The sequence below is a fragment of the Antechinus flavipes genome, chromosome 5 (genome assembly GCF_016432865.1).
Source record: "Antechinus flavipes isolate AdamAnt ecotype Samford, QLD, Australia chromosome 5, AdamAnt_v2, whole genome shotgun sequence".
In the NCBI taxonomy this organism is placed as follows: domain Eukaryota; kingdom Metazoa; phylum Chordata; class Mammalia; order Dasyuromorphia; family Dasyuridae; genus Antechinus; species Antechinus flavipes.
The window spans coordinates 537,027-554,164 of NC_067402.1; positions in this window are offsets into that span (position 1 = coordinate 537,027).

Here is a 17,138-nt window from a genome sequence, read left to right on the forward strand (position 1 = left end):
GGTGACATGGAAGGGTAGGAGTTGTCACCGAACCTCTTGCCCAAAGCAATGGCTTCTCTCCCCCAGCAGTTAAGACTCCCTCAGCTGACTCCTACTGGGAACTGAGGACTTCTCATTGCTAGAACCTGAGCGACCTTGAAGCCCTTGGAGCTGCCTTCAATTCTCCTCTTCAAGCTCCAGCATCAGGTTTTTTACTCTATCATTTGTTCTTCCTAATTCTCATCCATTACAGGAGAGCCTCCAAATATCAATGGAATCATGTTTCCTGCACATATTCCCAATTTCCCAAACTTTTTATAATCAATCAATAGTCTTTAAAAAAAACAACATACTTCAGTCTGGATATGTTTATGATTTCCTTTCTTTTGAAGTTTTACCCTAAGTTAAAGAGTTACTTATAATTGAACTGAAAGATGGACCAGACTGGTAGCTTGAGAAGCTTCCCCATGAGCATCCATCAGTTTACTACCTCAACACTGTGTTCCTATACATTCATTTATCTAGTTTTTAATAAACTACTGCCTACTCAAATGTGAAACTGTTCCCAAACAAGTGAGGTATTGTCTTATATCATTCACAAAGAGATTTGATCCTTTTTAAATCATATACCACAAGGTTTTATTTATCCAAATCTATTTATTTGAAAGCTGTATGTGTATATATAGAGATGTGTGTGTGTGTGAGTGTGAGTGTGTGTGTGTGTGTGTGTGTGTGTGTGTGTGTATTAGTGGTATATTTTAAAATAAGATCCTTTTGTTCCTCTTTAGGATCAATCATCACTTTTAACAGTCACAATATCTTATAGCATTTAATAATTAACTTCATTTTTTTTTTTTACACAGAAATGATTTCTTCCCTTTTCATCCCCAGATTGCAGTAAATCTTCCACTCTGATTGAGTTTCTAAATATCATATGAAAGTACCTGAGTAAGATCTATGGTCTGTATCCGCAGAAGGAGAATCCGAAAGGTAGAATAACTAAGCATCATCCCCCACATTGTGCCCATCTAAGACTCCCTATTGTTCATGCTTTAGGACAAAGAAGTTACAGCTTCAAGAACTCATTTTTTAATGAATTTTTCATGGCAACTACTAAGCTCCTTGAAGGGTCAGCTCAAGAACCACCTACATCAAGACCTTTCTGAATTTTCCCTGGATATCGGTGGCCCTCTCTCCCTGTCACTACAGATTCCACAAAGTTTCCAGACATCAGTAGCTCAGTACAAGAAAACATGGGAGCCACAACCAGAAAATAAAGTAAGCCAGCTTTACTGAGTCTTGCTCTGGCCCTTCCAGCAAGACAACGACAGGACTGTGTTCCTTACACAGCACAAATAACCCTGACTGATTCTTCCCACGATCTGTGTGCGCTCACCTGGGGAGGATTTGAAGCCCCCGAGAAGCCTGGAAGCTCGCCATTCCTCTCGGCTCTTCAGATCTTAAGCTTCAAGGACAGCGCCCACAAGCAGGGAAGACCTAGGCAGGGAGGCCGGGAGGGGTTGGACCTGCCCATGTTCAGTGACTCCTCCTCTCTCCAGTCTCTTAGTGGCAACACCTGGGGCTTCCTGCAAGATACAGAATCACCGCCCTTCCCTGCCCCCCACACTGTAAGTGGCTGTATCAGCCACGTAGGGAATTTAGGAAGACTGGCCTCCACTCCCCCACCTCTGTCTCTGCCGCAGCAGCGCACTCACCCCAGCCCTGCCCACACAGAGCCAGATGCGAGACTAAACATGATGCCCTTACCTCTTTCTCTTTAGATTTTTAATTTGAAAATGTTTCTCTGGCTCCAATCGTATTCACGCTGCCCACCCCTGCCACCTATACTGAGGCCTCAAGAAATGGAGAAGGTGCTTACTGTACCTGAGATGACCTGTTAGAAATACTCCCCTGTATCCACATCTTAAGGGATCAGGGGAGGGCAATGGTCAGCGAACAAGTGATCTACTCACTGGTTTGGTCCTGGTTTCTCTGAGAAGAAAGACCAAGCCATGCTGCTGTCAACTACCCAAAGAACTTGGGGAATCCTTCCTCATTTTCCCACTGCCCACATCTGATGTGGAGAAGACAAAAAAAATTTTCCTTTTTAATTTCTCTAATATCCATTTCTCTTTTCAATTTAACAAATCCTCTCTCTACATCACAACTTGCTTCCAGAAACACCCCCACACACACACACACCACTGAGAGGACTAGAAATAAATAAAATGGATTTGACATAGGGAGCAGAAGAACATAAAAACATATCCCACATCATCCATGTCCTCAGGGAAGGGAATTAAGGAGGGAGGGAGAAGAAGGGTCAGAAAACAAGTTTTTTTCTTCCAGATATGGAGCAATGCCACGTGAAACCCTGTAATGCTAAACGATAAAGAATTATAGACTGATTACTATGGAATCCAGCGCTAACATTTCCCCAATAGTACCACCAGTTGATGGGCTAATGCTTTAACCTCTTGGGATATTTACAACATGAATTAGTTTACATTTCATTTCTAATGGGCATGATGATCTATACCAGATGACTTCTTTCCTTCTCATATTCTTTCTGATTATGAACTGACTGAAGGAAGGTACAAACAGGAGATGTTCCTAAACTGCACACAGGCTTATGTAGGAATCCATGGCTTCATAGCTTGCAAAGCACTCTGGGGGAAGGAAATACATCCCTCAACCCCACGGCATCCCACCTTCACCCACCTCTCCAGTACAACTTGCATTTGAAAGTTAGGAGGATACAGAATATTTCTGATAAATATGATATTTACTTAATTATAACTTTGACCTAAGCCAGGGGGGAGAAAAATAAAAGTTAAAAATCTCTGGTAGCTTAGAACCTCTTTTTAACTTGATATGTATGGCAGTGAACCTCATTTTTTGTTCTTTCCTTTAAAAATAAGTATAAAGTACTTTTAGGTATAAAGTAACTGTCTAGGAAAACCAAGGAGAGCTAGCACTGATGGAGCATTGGAAGGTTTGCAAAGTTTCCCATATGCTATTTCATCTGATCTCCACAACCACCCTATGAGGTAGTTAATACCCATTTTACAGATGAAGCCAAATTAGTTGAGGAATTGAGTACATTCCAAAAATAAGTTCCTGAGGTGGACTTAGGACACAGGTCTTCTGGGATGTACAATTAAAGATATTTTCTGTCCCACTACTTCCTGGAGATTATGAACTGATAAATACATTGTAGTTCTTCCCTTCAAGATTTCTCTGAGAATTAGAGGGTGGTGCAATGGGAAAGCATGTAGATGGGGAATTGGAATTTTTTTTAAATAACTTTTTATTGACAGAACCCATGCCAGGGTAATTTTTTTACAGCATTATCCCTTGCATTCACTTCTGTTCCAATTTTTCCCCTCCCTCTCACCACCCCCTCCCTCAGATGGCAAGCAGTCCTTTACATGTTGAATAGGTTACAGTATATCCTAGATACAATATATGTGTGCAGAACCGAACAGTTCTCTTGTTGCACAGGGAGCATTGAATTCAGAAGGTATAAATAACCCGGGAGGAAAAACAAAAATGCAAACAGTTTATATTCATTTCCCAGTGTTCTTTCTTTGGGTGTAGCTGCTTCTGTCCATCTTTGATCAATTGAAACTGAATTAGCTCTCTTTATTGAAGAGATCCACTTCCATCAGAATACATCCTCAAACAGTATCTTTGTTGAGGTATATAATGATCTCCTGGTCCTGCTCATTTCAGTTAGCATCAGTTCATGTAAGTCTTGCCAGTCCTCTCTGTATTCATCCCGCTGGTCATTCCTTACAGAACAATAATGGGAATTGGAATTTCAAATCCGGGGGCTACTACTTGTTACATGTGACCTTGGACAAGTCACTTCTCTACAGGACTCAGTTTCCTCATCTGTAAAATGAGGGATTGAAGCAGATCACCTCTATAATCCTCTACAATTCCATGATCCTATAATGGCATAACTGGAACCTGAAATGGCCTAATTCAGTTAACTTCAGTTAACTCCTTCCATTAATCAATGAGGAAAGATGCCCTGTAAGGGGACATGAATAGGAGAATGTCTCACTACTAGCTAATGGTTGAGTCTGCACCAGAACTTAGGATTCTTGACTGCAATAGTCAATGTCAATGAATAGATTCCCATTTGGGGGCCAATTATAATTGGGCAATGACCGTCTGGACCCATCCCACCTGACCTCAATTCCTCCTGTATTGGACATTTCCATGCTCGAAGACTACATTCTCTTTACTCCCTCTAATTTTGTATGTGAAGCCGATTCTTTGAACAGGACTATGTGTAGTATTCTACCCGATCCCTTCTGTATCAGTGGAACTATGCAACAAAGTCTAATCTGAACTCTTTGAACCTTGGCATGGCATTGAGAGATACATTCTTCATGGATTATGTGCAATGCTTTTGCAGCAGGAATCATGATCTTGATGGATTCAAATGCTTACTGAGTGTTACTTCCACCCAGGGCTCTCCTTTACCAGAATTTCTTCTGTAAAGATTTATCTTCTGGAGGCAGTGTTGTAAGGAATGAACCTTTTGGACTTGGAGATGGAGGAAGTAAAAAGGCTGTTTTATTACACACCCACAAAAGCCCATGTGTTCTATTGTAGAACAGGCGTAGAATACACCTGGAGAGAGGAGGATCAAGCACTCTGCCCTTCTTCCTGGCCACGAGGTCCCTCCCATCTCCCTCCTTGCCGGCTGCTCCAGGACATGCAACTTCCTGCTTCATCTCACATATACTTACCCCTACATATGTTCCCCCTCTCACCACAGCTATCTCATGATCATGAAGATGAGCCTAAGCTCCTCCTGGGGAGAAGTTAATATTCATAAAGAAATTAAGCATGTGACCTACAGCTAAGCTACAAATTTTCCCCTACTTTTCTGTCTCCACAACCCCCAGCCACTTTAGTCAGTTTTTAATTCTAAATTCGAGTTATCAGATCTACAAAAGGCTGCTCTCTTCCCAGGATATTTCTCTCATTTGCATATTTCTGTGGAAACACAAGGTCCCACACCTCAGGCTGTACAGTGACAACCACAAGCAACTAGGGTAGCAAAGGGATGGCAAAGAGAGTTCAAACCCAGCCTCTGACCTATCTGGGGGACCCTGGGCAAGTCACTTAACCCCTTTGCCTCAGTTTCCTCAGTTGTAAAATGGGGGAAACAACAGCATCTACCTGCCAGGATAGGTGTGAGGATCAAATGAGATAATACTTGTAAAGCGCTTTGCACACATTACTCACTATTTGAATTTAGTTATTATTGTTATTGGACCGTAGGTGGAGCAGCAAATAGAGTACTGTGGATATAGGGAAAAGAGTACAGAGCATTAGGTTTGGAACAGGGAAGACTCGTGTTCATCAGTCCAAATCTGACCTTAGACACTCACCAGCTGTGTTATTGGATAAGTTACTTAAGTCACCTGTTTCCTCCTCTGAGAAATGAGCCAGGAAGGAAATGGCTACTCTGGAATCTTTGCCAAAAAAAACCCAAATGGGTCAGACCAGCGCCTGGGGGAAATCACTTTGTTGGCCACATGGAGGATGCATTGGGGTGAGGGGAGTATGGAGGCAGAGCAACCCAGCTGGCCATCCAAATCAAGGTATCTGAAACCAGGGTGGGAGCTATTAAAATAAATGGAGTGGGGGCAGCTGGGGGCGCCACAAGACCTGGCCTGCAGTCAGGAAGATTCATCTACCTGAGTTCGAATCTGGCTTCGGACACTTCCTAGCTGTGTGACCCTGGAAAGTCTCTTCACTCTGTTTGCCTCGGTTTCCTCATCTGAAAAATGAGCTGGAGAAGGAAATGGCAAATCACTCGAGTATCTGCCAAGAAAACTTTCAGTGGGGTCACTAACAGGACTGAAATGACTGAAGGAGAATGACTGGGTAGTTCAGACAAGAAACATTGATTAAGCACAACTCCCTCATCCCATATTAAGCTTTAGCTCCCTATTTAACTGACCTGCTGGCCACACTCCCCACCCAATGACCCCTGCATAAGAAGGTCTTGGGTCACAACTTCTCTTCAGAGACACTTCACAGATTCCCTGATTTCAGGAATCAGGTCAGGCCATTCTAGCAACTCAGCAGTTTTTACAATGTGTGGTTTCTCTAATGTAAAGCAAGCCCAGATCTGGTTCTGAATGTCTTTCCACACTGATTACATGCAAAAGGTTTCTCTCCAGCGTGGGTTCTCAGATGTCCAATAAAAATACTCCTCTCTGTAAAGGTTTTTCCACGTTGGTTACATTTATAACATTTTTCTCCAGTGTGGATTCTCTGATATACAGCAAGATTAGAGCTGTATCTGAAAGTCTTTCCACACTGATCGCATTCATAAGGTTTTTCGCCAGTATGGATTCTCTAGTGATGATCGAGACTGACCCTCTGTATGAAACATTTTCCACACTGATAACATTTGTAAGGTTTCTCCCCTATGTGAATTCTCTCATGTAAAGCAAGACTGGCCCTTTGTGTAAAAGCCTTTCCACAGTAGTTACATTCATAAGGTTTCTCAGCAGTGTGGATTCTCTCATGTTGAGCAAGCCTGGTCCTGCATCTGAAAGTTTTTCCGCATTGATAACATTCATAACGTTTCTCCCCAGTGAGGATTCTGCCATGTAAAGTAAGACTGGCCTCTTTCTGAAAGTCTTTCCACACTGATTGCATCCATAAGCTTTCTCTCCAGTGTGGATTCTCCAGTGTTGAGTAAGGCTGAAGCTAGTTCTGAATGTCTTTCCACATTGATTACATTCATAGGGTTTCTCTCCAATGCGGATTCTCTGATGCACACAGAAGACTAGAGCTACATTTAAAAGTTTTTTCCACATTGATTGCACTTACAGGGTTTGTCTATGGTGTGGATTCTCTGATGTTCATTAAGACTTGAATGACATGCGAAAGTCTTTCCATACTGATTGCATTCATAAGGTTTTTCTCTGCTGTGTATTCTCTGATGATAATCAAGACTCACCCTCTGTGGTAAATCTTTCCACACTGATTACATTTGTAAGATTTTTCTGTTATGAGCCAGAACTTGAAACAAGGTGATAACTCAATGGAATTAATAGAAACAATGCTTAAGTTAACACCTTTCAGAGTTCACACATTAGCTCACACATTAGTTCACAAGTTTGGGAGATTTCAGGGTTCAGTATGAGATATCCAAATTCACACCTCCCATAATCCCACTCTCAGAGGAGGAGTCAATCTTTGAATTTACACCTCTAAAAGAGCATAAAAACAGCTGAGCTCAGTTAGGAGAGTTCAGTTGAAAAGATTGAGAGGGGAGAATCAGTTGGAGATTGAGAAGCCAGGAGTTGGAGTTGAGCTGGAGGCAGAAGCTGGCAGAGAAGCTGCAAGAGCTCTTGAAATCAAGGAGGGAAATAGGCCCCCAAGAAAACTAACCAGGCTATTTTGAAAGAAGCAATAAAAGATCTGAACTTTTAACACCTGGCTGCATTTGGAGTGATTATTACTTGGAACTGAAATTAAGGCTGCCTCCAGAAAACCTCCCCAAGAAACCTGCTCACAGAGAACCATCTTATTATTTTTAGGAAAAAAAAACCACCACATTTTTCCCCAGTGTGGTTTCTCTAATGTACAGCAAGACCAGATCTTGTTCTGAATGTCTTCCCACACTGATTACATGCAAAAGGTTTCTCTCCAGTGTGGGTTCTCTGATGTGAAATAAAAGTGCTCATTTCTGTGAAAGACTTTCCACACTGGTTACTTTTATTATCTTTTTTTCCAGTGTGAATTTTCTGATGCACACTAAAATTGGAGCTGTATATGAAAATTTTTTCACACTGATTGCATTTAAAAGGTTTCTCTCCAGTGTGGATTCTCTGATGATGATCAAGGTGAAACCCTTTCCACACTGATAACATTTGTGAGGTTTCTCCCGTGTGGATTTTCTCGTGTAGAGAGAGCCTGGTTCTTGCACCTGAAAATCTTTCCGCATTGATTACATTCATAAGGTTTCTCCCCAGTGTGGATTCTGCCATGTAAAGTAAGACTGGCCCTGTTCTGCAAGTCTTTCCACACTGACCATATTCAAAAGGTTTTTCCTCAGTGTGGATTCTCCAATGATGAGTAAGGCTAGAACTGTATCTGAAAGTCTTTCTTAATTGATCATATTCATAAGGTTTCTCTCCAATGTGGACTCTCTGAGGTACAGGAAGACTGGAGCTGTATCTGAAAGTCTTTACACATTGATTGTACTCAATTTTCTCTCCAGTGTGTGGGTTCTCTGGTACAAAGTAGGACCACCCTTCTGTGTAAAAGCTTTTCTAAATTGACTACATTCATAATGTTCCTCCTCAACATGGATTCTCTGATTTACAGCACAGGTTTCTCTCCAACTGGAGTCACAAGGCCCATCACTCATGAATTTGTGTCGCTTCTTCCATAAAAAGGTTTAGCTCTGCAGCAGTCTCTTTCAGTTGAAGTCTGATCTTTCTTTCTGAAAAAAATAAAATAAAATAAAACATACACACACAGTCACATTAACACATATATTTAAGTCTCTTTCCCTCCATTGGCAGAATGTAAACTGGCTTACACTCTATTCCCTTGGACAAAGAAAATCTGCAAACTTAAATGGGCAGAATCGGTTCTTTGAAAATGCTACTGGCTCACATCTGATGGATGCTTTTATTTATAAAAAGCTGCATTCACAATCATGTTGGATCCTCACAACAAACCTGAGAATAGGCAGGGCCAGCACTCTCATCATATTCATACCTCAGGCACCTTGCCTCCACTTTCTTTTTTTTTTTCTTTTATTTTAATAACTTTTTATTGATAGAACCCATGCCAGGGTTATTTTTTACAACATTATCCTTTGCACTCACTTCTGTTCTGATTTTTCCCCTCCCTCTCTCCATTCCCTCCCCCAGATGGCAAGCAATCCTATATATGTTAAATAGGTTACAGTATATCCTAGATACAATATATGTGTGCAGAACCGAACAGTTTTCTTGTTGCACAGGAAGAATTGGATTTAGAAGGTATAAATAATCCGGGAAGAAAAATAAAAATGCAAGCAGTTTACATTCATTTCCCAGTGTTCTTTCTTTGGGTATAGCTGCTTCTGTCCATCCTTGATCAATTGAAACTGAGTTAGATCTCTTTGTCAAAGAAATCCACTTCCATCAGAATACATCCTCAAACAGTATCGTTGTTGAGGTGTATAATGATCTCCTGGTTCTGCTCATTTCACTTAGTATCAGTTCATGTAAGTCTCACCAATCCTCTCTGTATTCATCCTGCTGGTCATTTCTTACAGAGCAATAATATTCTATAACATTCATAGACCACAATTTACTCAACCACTCTCCAATTGATGGGCATCCATTCATTTTCCAGCTTCTAGCCACTACAAACAGGACTGCCACAAACATTTTGGCACATACAGGTCCCTTTCCCTTCTTTAGTATCTCTTTGGGGTAAAAGCCCAGTAGAAACACTGCTAGATCAAAGGGTATGCACAGTTTGATAACTTTTTGAGCATAGTTCCAAATTGCTCTCCAGAATAGACTGCCTCCACTTTCAATCTTGTCTCTTCCCTTTCATTGTCGATACTTAAATTTTTTTTTAATTATGCTCTCTTGTGTACATACACTAGGTATTCACATTATTTTATGATCTATCATGATTATAATCATAATATATTTTCCCTGGTGCTCATTTTCACTTGTTTTTCTTTCTGCTATAGTATAAGATCACATGATGAATGTCAACACTGTTTTTGTATATTTATCTGAAGCATGAGAGATTTTGTTCTGGCTCAATGCTTTTGGGGGATACATTACATTATTTTCTTTGGGGAAAAAATATCTTTAAATACCTCTGCTCACCAAAATAAAAATAACTCTTTTTGTAATAAACACAACTGGAAAAGTGCCTTTCCCATTCTGAAAATGTCTTATATGGGAACTCAAGTTCAAGTTTTTCCTAAGGAAATGAACAATAAGCTTTACTATTCGTCCTCTTGCAGTCTATACAATTAATACTACACACTGTGTTTAGAGCTGTCCATCTTTTCTTCCTTTTAGGTTGTCTTTTGTTCTATGCTGTGCACTTTTTACTTTATGCCTTTTTTGTACATGTGTACACTTAGGTGCTCTCAAAGTCCTTGGAGATTCGAGATAGAGGTCCAAAGAATTTAGCATCTAAAGCAGGAAATAATCACCAAAATTTGTTACAAAGATATTTTACTTTGGCGCAACGAAGCAGGTGCATGCTTCAGTCACAAAAGGATTCTTTGTGCAGTAATTCTAAATCATCATGATCAGGTACATAATTCTTTTGGAAATAAAGCAATTATAATGCCAAACTGCTTCCAAGGGCAGCCTATTCTTTCAGTTTCTCATTATGATATCAAATTGTTTCCAAAGTTTCAGAAAAATGGAACATCCATATACAAACATGCAAAAACTCTCCCTAGCCGTCTGTCTGGTTCCAGCAATCTTCTAATTGTATCTCATTCAAGCTGTACTCACCAAATGAAGATCTCATTTGGCTTTACATCCTCAGAGTAGAGATGGAGACGCTTTGAAAAACATGGACTCTGGACACGTCCAGTAGAGCCCCCAATGAAACCATCTTGGACCACAAACAGCAAAGTAGACCATAGAGTGCCATTCATTGCAATGCAAAGGCATTGTCTGATTTGAACCTATCCTCTCCTGATGTTGCTATTTGTCTTGCCAGCAGCTTCTCAGGAGAATTGGTTGACAACACAGATGAATCACTTAGTGGAATTTCAACGTGTGTCAATTTTTTTTTTAATTTAAAAAAATTTGTTTTCAATTTAACTGGGGAAAATATAAAAAAATAAATAAAACAGAAACTTTGTAGTCTAGTTCCCAATTTCATCATTCAACTGTAAATTCTATTGCTAAATTTGATGGCCATTTCTTGATCTTCACCCTTATTATGTGCTCTGTAGACTTTGACGCTGTCATTTTCCCCATTTATTTAAAACAACTGCACAGCAGAACATAAAAGAAGATTCAGAATATGAGAAAATAAATTTCCACTTCAAGAAAGAAAGCCTATATAATTAATACTACACATTTTGTTTAAAGCTGTCTGTCTTTTCTTCCTTTTAACTTTTCTTTTGTTGTTTGCTGTGCATTTTTTACTTTATTCTTTTTTTTCCCCTTTTCTCCTCCAAATCTCCCATAAAATGTCTATAATTAAGCAAGGATATTTTTTATGTACTTATACACAGACACACATATACCCATAAACATACATATCTACATACATATAGATACAGTTCAGCTATAACAACTAACATATACATGTTCATTCTTATACATCTATGTAAGGCCATACTAGACTTGTTTGTCCTGTTTCTCTGAAAGTAGATAATATCAACCTTCACAAGTCCAAGTCTTTCCATATTTTTCTAAAGCCAGAACTCATCATTTTCTACTCCACAGCAATATTCCAACCTTATAGTATCTGATGATTTTAAATAACCCAAAACAATATTAATTAATAAGGTTAACATATGGAGTAATTTCCCTACTTTTTGTTTTAGCCTTAACTTTATCTGAGATCTGAGATCAGTAATTACTAGTAAACACTGATTTTTAAAATTAAGTTCTACTCCTCATCATTGTTATGTTTGTATATTTCCTTTCCTTCCCGACTCTTCTGCTTTACTTCCAACCACTACCTTGCCTATTACTTAACCTACCCCCACTCCTACCTCCACCAAGGTTCTCTCCTTTATCCTCTCCAAAGCACCAAAAGTCATAGGACATGGAGCTGAAGGACAGTTTAGTTTTAAAAAGCTTAACTTGCACCAATTTATGAAGGATTCTGAGACAGCAAGGGTTTTCCCAGAGGCCAGAGCCCCGAGGAGTGTCAGAGAGCTCTTCTGAAACTAGTCACCAATTAGATTTTGAGAAAAAGCACTTTGTGTGATCCCTTGGAATAAAGCAGAGAAATGCCTTCCTACAAAAAGTTTCTCCTCCTGGTTAAGTTGAGGGAAAGTTACAGAGTAGCTGTCAGCTTGGTGGATTTGTGTAGGAGAAAGAGAAGGGGGGTGTGAAGTTCCTGCCTTCTCAGAACTAATGTGTATGATACATTAGAAAGAAAATTCTGGGAAGAGTTAAATTGGCAAGCACAGGGAATCTGGGGGTGGGGGTGGGGGAGAGGTGTTTTATGTGATCACTTAAAAGAGAACAAAGTTAAAGAACAGATCCTGATGTTTCCTGAGAGGCTGGAAGAAAGGCTTCTCTGAATGCCAGTGCGGACAGCGTTCCAAGGAGATAGTCATCAGCATCTGGACTGTCCTCCTGCCAAGTGAAGAAGCCTTAGCTGCTGTTCCTTTGAGAGCCTGAAGTCACTCTGGGAATGCCAGCCAAAGCAGCCCATGCCTTTGCTTTATGATTGCTGTTATTTGTCTTTGGAAGATATTCCTTAATTATAATATTGAGTTACACAGAAACAAAAGCAGCTCTGATGAGGAGTAGAGCCTTCCTTTTTTTTTCTCTTCCCTTCTTCCCTCCCTCCCTTTCTCCCTGCCTTCCTTCCTTCCCTCCCTCCTTTTTTTCCCCTCCTTCCTTCCTTCCTTCTTTCCTTGATTAAAAAAACCAGTATTTTATTCACTTGTTTTGAGCTAAGTCATTTTTATGAGAAATAAATGATCTAAACATACCCCCAGAAGTGTAGAAACTTGTGATGACAAGAGCCAAGAGAATGAGTTGAGAAGCTAAGTGATGAGCCACCCGTAGGAGAAGCTGGCCAGATTTGAGAATAATCTGACACTTGGGATAGGTCATCCTGCTGCAGCTACAAGAGAGGGTTGGAATTGGAATCTGATGGCCTATATTTAATTTTCTTCTATTAACATCTTAATAAATATATGATTCGCTTTATCAGAGATTATGGTAAGATGTGAAAAACAATTAAGTTTGCCTCAAACTTAAATACAAGATGTGGAAAGGGGAAAAAAAGAACCTTTCCAGGTACACAATAAATCATGAGATGATTCATTATAAAACCATACATATCATGGGGCAGCTAGGTGGCCCAACAGATAGAGCACCAGCCCTGAAGTCAAGAGGACCTGAGTTCAAGTCTGGCCTCAGACACTTAACACTTCCTGGCTGTATGACCCTAGGCAGGTCACTTAACCCAACTACCTCAGCAAAAACAAAACCAAAAACAAAACTCGTATATATCTATTTCCCAAAGCTATGTAATAAATCCTACACACTATTTTCAAAGCAACCCAACTTTTCCATGCTTCCTTTTCAGTTTTCTTTTTTTCTTTTATGAGTAATACTAATTTTTTTTCTCCTTCCCTCTTTCCTGCTCTAGCCCTAGAGAAGGCACAATGAAATGTGAATGTCTCCCCCCCCTCACACACACACATATTCATAAGCAAAAACACACACACGGATGCATGTAAGACCACACTATGTGAATTTCTATTTGCCATTTCTTCCTCTGAAAGGGAATAGCATGTACCTTCATAGGTCTAACTTTTTCATGTTTTTCTAAATCAACCAGCTCATCATTTCTGAAATCACAGCAGTATTCCATCCCAATCATACCCTATCTAAAAGACTATCTATGAAAGTTTCCCCTTACCCCTCCCTTTTCTACTTTTCTTTTACTCTTGGCTACATTGTTTTTGTTTACACAAGAAATTTAAAAGACAGCTTTCCCTTCTACACTGTAACTTATTTCATTTAGGTTTCAATATATCATGGGTCAGTATAAGAAATCAAAAGGTAATTTTGTAGGAAATGTGGGGAACAGAAGAATAGAAAATGTCTAGAAGTTTAGAAATGTACAATGTTTGTATAGTATTCTATAATTTCAACATACTTTGTCTTTTCATGCCATAATAATTCAGATATCTTTTTTGGTGGAAAGGAGGACAAAAAAATTTCATGTGGATTTTCCAGCTTTCAAGTGTACCAAATGATGTGGAAATGATTATTGTAATTGAAAGTATCTATTTTACACTTCAATAATGCTCTAAATTTATGATATAGTTTAAGGTCAGGTACTGTTAAATCTTCCTTTACATCTTTTTCCTTAGCTGCTTTGACATTCTTGACCTTCCCAATGACTTTAATCATTATTTTTTCTAACACAGTAAAACAATTTTTTGAAGTTTAAATGGCATTTACTATATAGATTAGGAAAAAAAATGACCTTTTTTTATTATATTAGTTTTACTTACCCATTATTAAATAATAATATCATCAATGAATGCTATGAAGGCCAAGTTAGCACCCTGGATGCCTTAGAATCAGCCGAAGTCAGGATAAACAAAAGCCCTTGGTCTTTATTCTTGGTCTTTAGGGGTAGAAATGAATTGCATGGATACTCCACAACCTCTCTTCTCCTCATCTACCGCCAAAGTTACTCTGGCTTGTCTTACTCCACTCCCTAATCCCTCCTATAATTCTCTGTATACACCAAAAGATCGAGCCAATGCAGAATAGTGGGAAAGGCCATTTTCCAAGCATATGCTAATAGAGTGTTGTCCAATTGGTAATTAGCCATTAGTGCTCGGTTGTCTGATTCCAGTGCATCAATTCAGAGTTTCAGCCCTTTACATCTCCTGCTTTCTTTTGTTTTAGAACACAGGTGGTCATACCATCCCTGACTTCTCAGAGAGGTAAGAACCCCAAAAAGGAGGTGATCATGCCCTCTTTGACTTCTCAGGAAGGGAGATGAAAAGCACCAAAGGGAAGTGGGGAGTCAAGCCAGATATTGCTAGAGGGTTTCTGGGCTGAAGGGTCTTACTAGAAATAGGTATGCCCACACTCATCAGCATGGGAGGTATTACACAAGCACATAGCAATAAGGCACAGGCTATTAGTGATGATTCTCCCCACAGCCAGTGCAGGCTCAATGTGGCATAACAAACAATATGAATCAACATGGTGTTGTAAAAGATTGCCAGAAGTCCTAAAAGGAGGCTATGTAAACAACAATCACACATACGCCTCCTTCAGCAGCCAAGAGATAGTCCAAAACCAATCTACTGTCCATTGCTTCATGTGTCAGGGAATCCAATGATCCCACAAGTTTTTGAAGTCCTTTAACAGTCTTTTTATGTGTTAGGGAATCCAATGATTCCTGCAGATTTTGAAGTCCTGCAACAGTCTTATCATTTCTGAGAAAATCCAATGATTCCTGAGGGTTTTGAAGTCCAACAATTTTTGATGCCCATGAGTCATATACTATAACTGCCATGCTCTTTTAGTAGTGGACACAGTCAGCGACGGAACCACCCAATGTTTCTTGGCCTTCTTTATTTCAAGGGTCTGCTCCATCTCTCTCCAATGGATAAGGTGAATACAGCTCGTTGGCACCCATCTGATTCCTTCTCCATCTGTGGAGATACAAGCAAACTCTCTCCCCTAAGCAGTTAACCTATCTGGTCTCTTGCATTCACCACTTTCTAGGTCTCTCCACATCACCTGGCGATTATCTAAAGATAGTGGAGCCGCTCGCACTGGACACTGCCCTTCTGGTGGGTTATAAAACCTGTCTGCCGGAGACAGTGCATCTTTGTCAAAAATCAAGAAGTTAATAGTATAAAGAGCTAGATTTAGAAGTTCTCTAGGGTTATCTGTGGCTCCCCCTTTCTTTTGTTTTTGGAGGAGTATTTTGTCTTAATATCTCTGTTTGCCCTCTCTACTATTGCCTGTTCTTGAGGATTAAAGGATACACCAGTGGTGTGTAAAATCTTATACTGTGCACAAAAGTATGTAAAATGTTTATAAGTATATGCAGGTCTGTTATCTGTTTTTATTGCTTGTGGCACACTCACAATTGCAAATGCTTGTATAAGGAATTCAGTGACCACTCGGTCTGTCTCTTATGCTGCTGGTAATGCAAAAGTGAATCCTGAAAAGGTGTCTACCACAACATGGATAAAAGACAGATACCCAAAAGATTTATAATGGGTCACATCACATTTTACCAAATTTCATTGGGTCTCAAAACACAAGGGTTCTTCCCTGGAGGCAGTGTAGGAGCGTGGAAAGGAAGGCAAGCTATACAGGCTTTTACTATGCTCCTAGCTTCCTCTCTTGTTATTCCAAATTGTAAACATAAAGCTCGAGCAGCCTGATGATATTTAAATGAGATTCTTGGGCTTCTTGAAATAAAGGACTATTGGCCAACATAGTTAGAAGACTATCTGCCTTTGAATGACCATCAAAAATAGGACTTGGAAGTCCATTATGAGAGTGGACATGCAAAATATAAATCTTACCTGGATGCTTTCTCATTTGCTCTTGAAGTTCCTTAAAGAGCTGATATATATTAGAGTCTACAAATTTTATTTGGGCTGTGGCAATTCTTTGTACCACACCTACTGAATAGGCTGAATCAGATATTATATTTATATCTCCTGGATGATTAAGTAAGGGCTAGAATGATTGCATACAACTCATTCTGCTGAGTGGACTGAAAAGGAGTTCTGACTACTCTATAGTTAAGTAACGAGAAGATACAGCACAAATATTATGTTTGGATGCATCTGTAAAGATAGTTGATACTTTAAGAGGAACTTTAAAAACCTTTTCTTCAAGAATCCATCACCAATTATGTAACAGTCTGGTTATCTTTAATGGAGACCCGTATGTAAAATTTGGAGTCATGGCTAATAGAATTTGCCACTCTAGGATGTTTTCACAGCACACATTAATTTGTACATTAGTATAAAAAGTGTATATCTTGTCAGGTCTTGTGCCAGATAATTATATTGCACGCTGAATGGCCTTTAATAAAATTCTAGCCACAAGCACTGGGTAAGGAGTGAGACTTTCTTCTGGTTGTACTGGGAAGTTCACCCATTCTATCACACTGTCTCCTTGATGACAGACTGCTGTGGATGCCTCGTGTAGCAAAAACTGATATTTCCAAGGGTTTTTGAATGACTCTTTCAACCACATTGGATAAAGCCAGTTCAACTTCTCTCAAAGCCTCTTGAACTTCTTTTGTAAGCTGAAGTGGTGAGTTTAAAGCACTTTCTCCCCTTAAAATGTCATACAAAGGTTGCAATTGATAGGTAGTCAAGTCTAACATTGGACGCATCCATTGGATATCTCCTATCAGTTTCTGAAAGCCATTTAAGG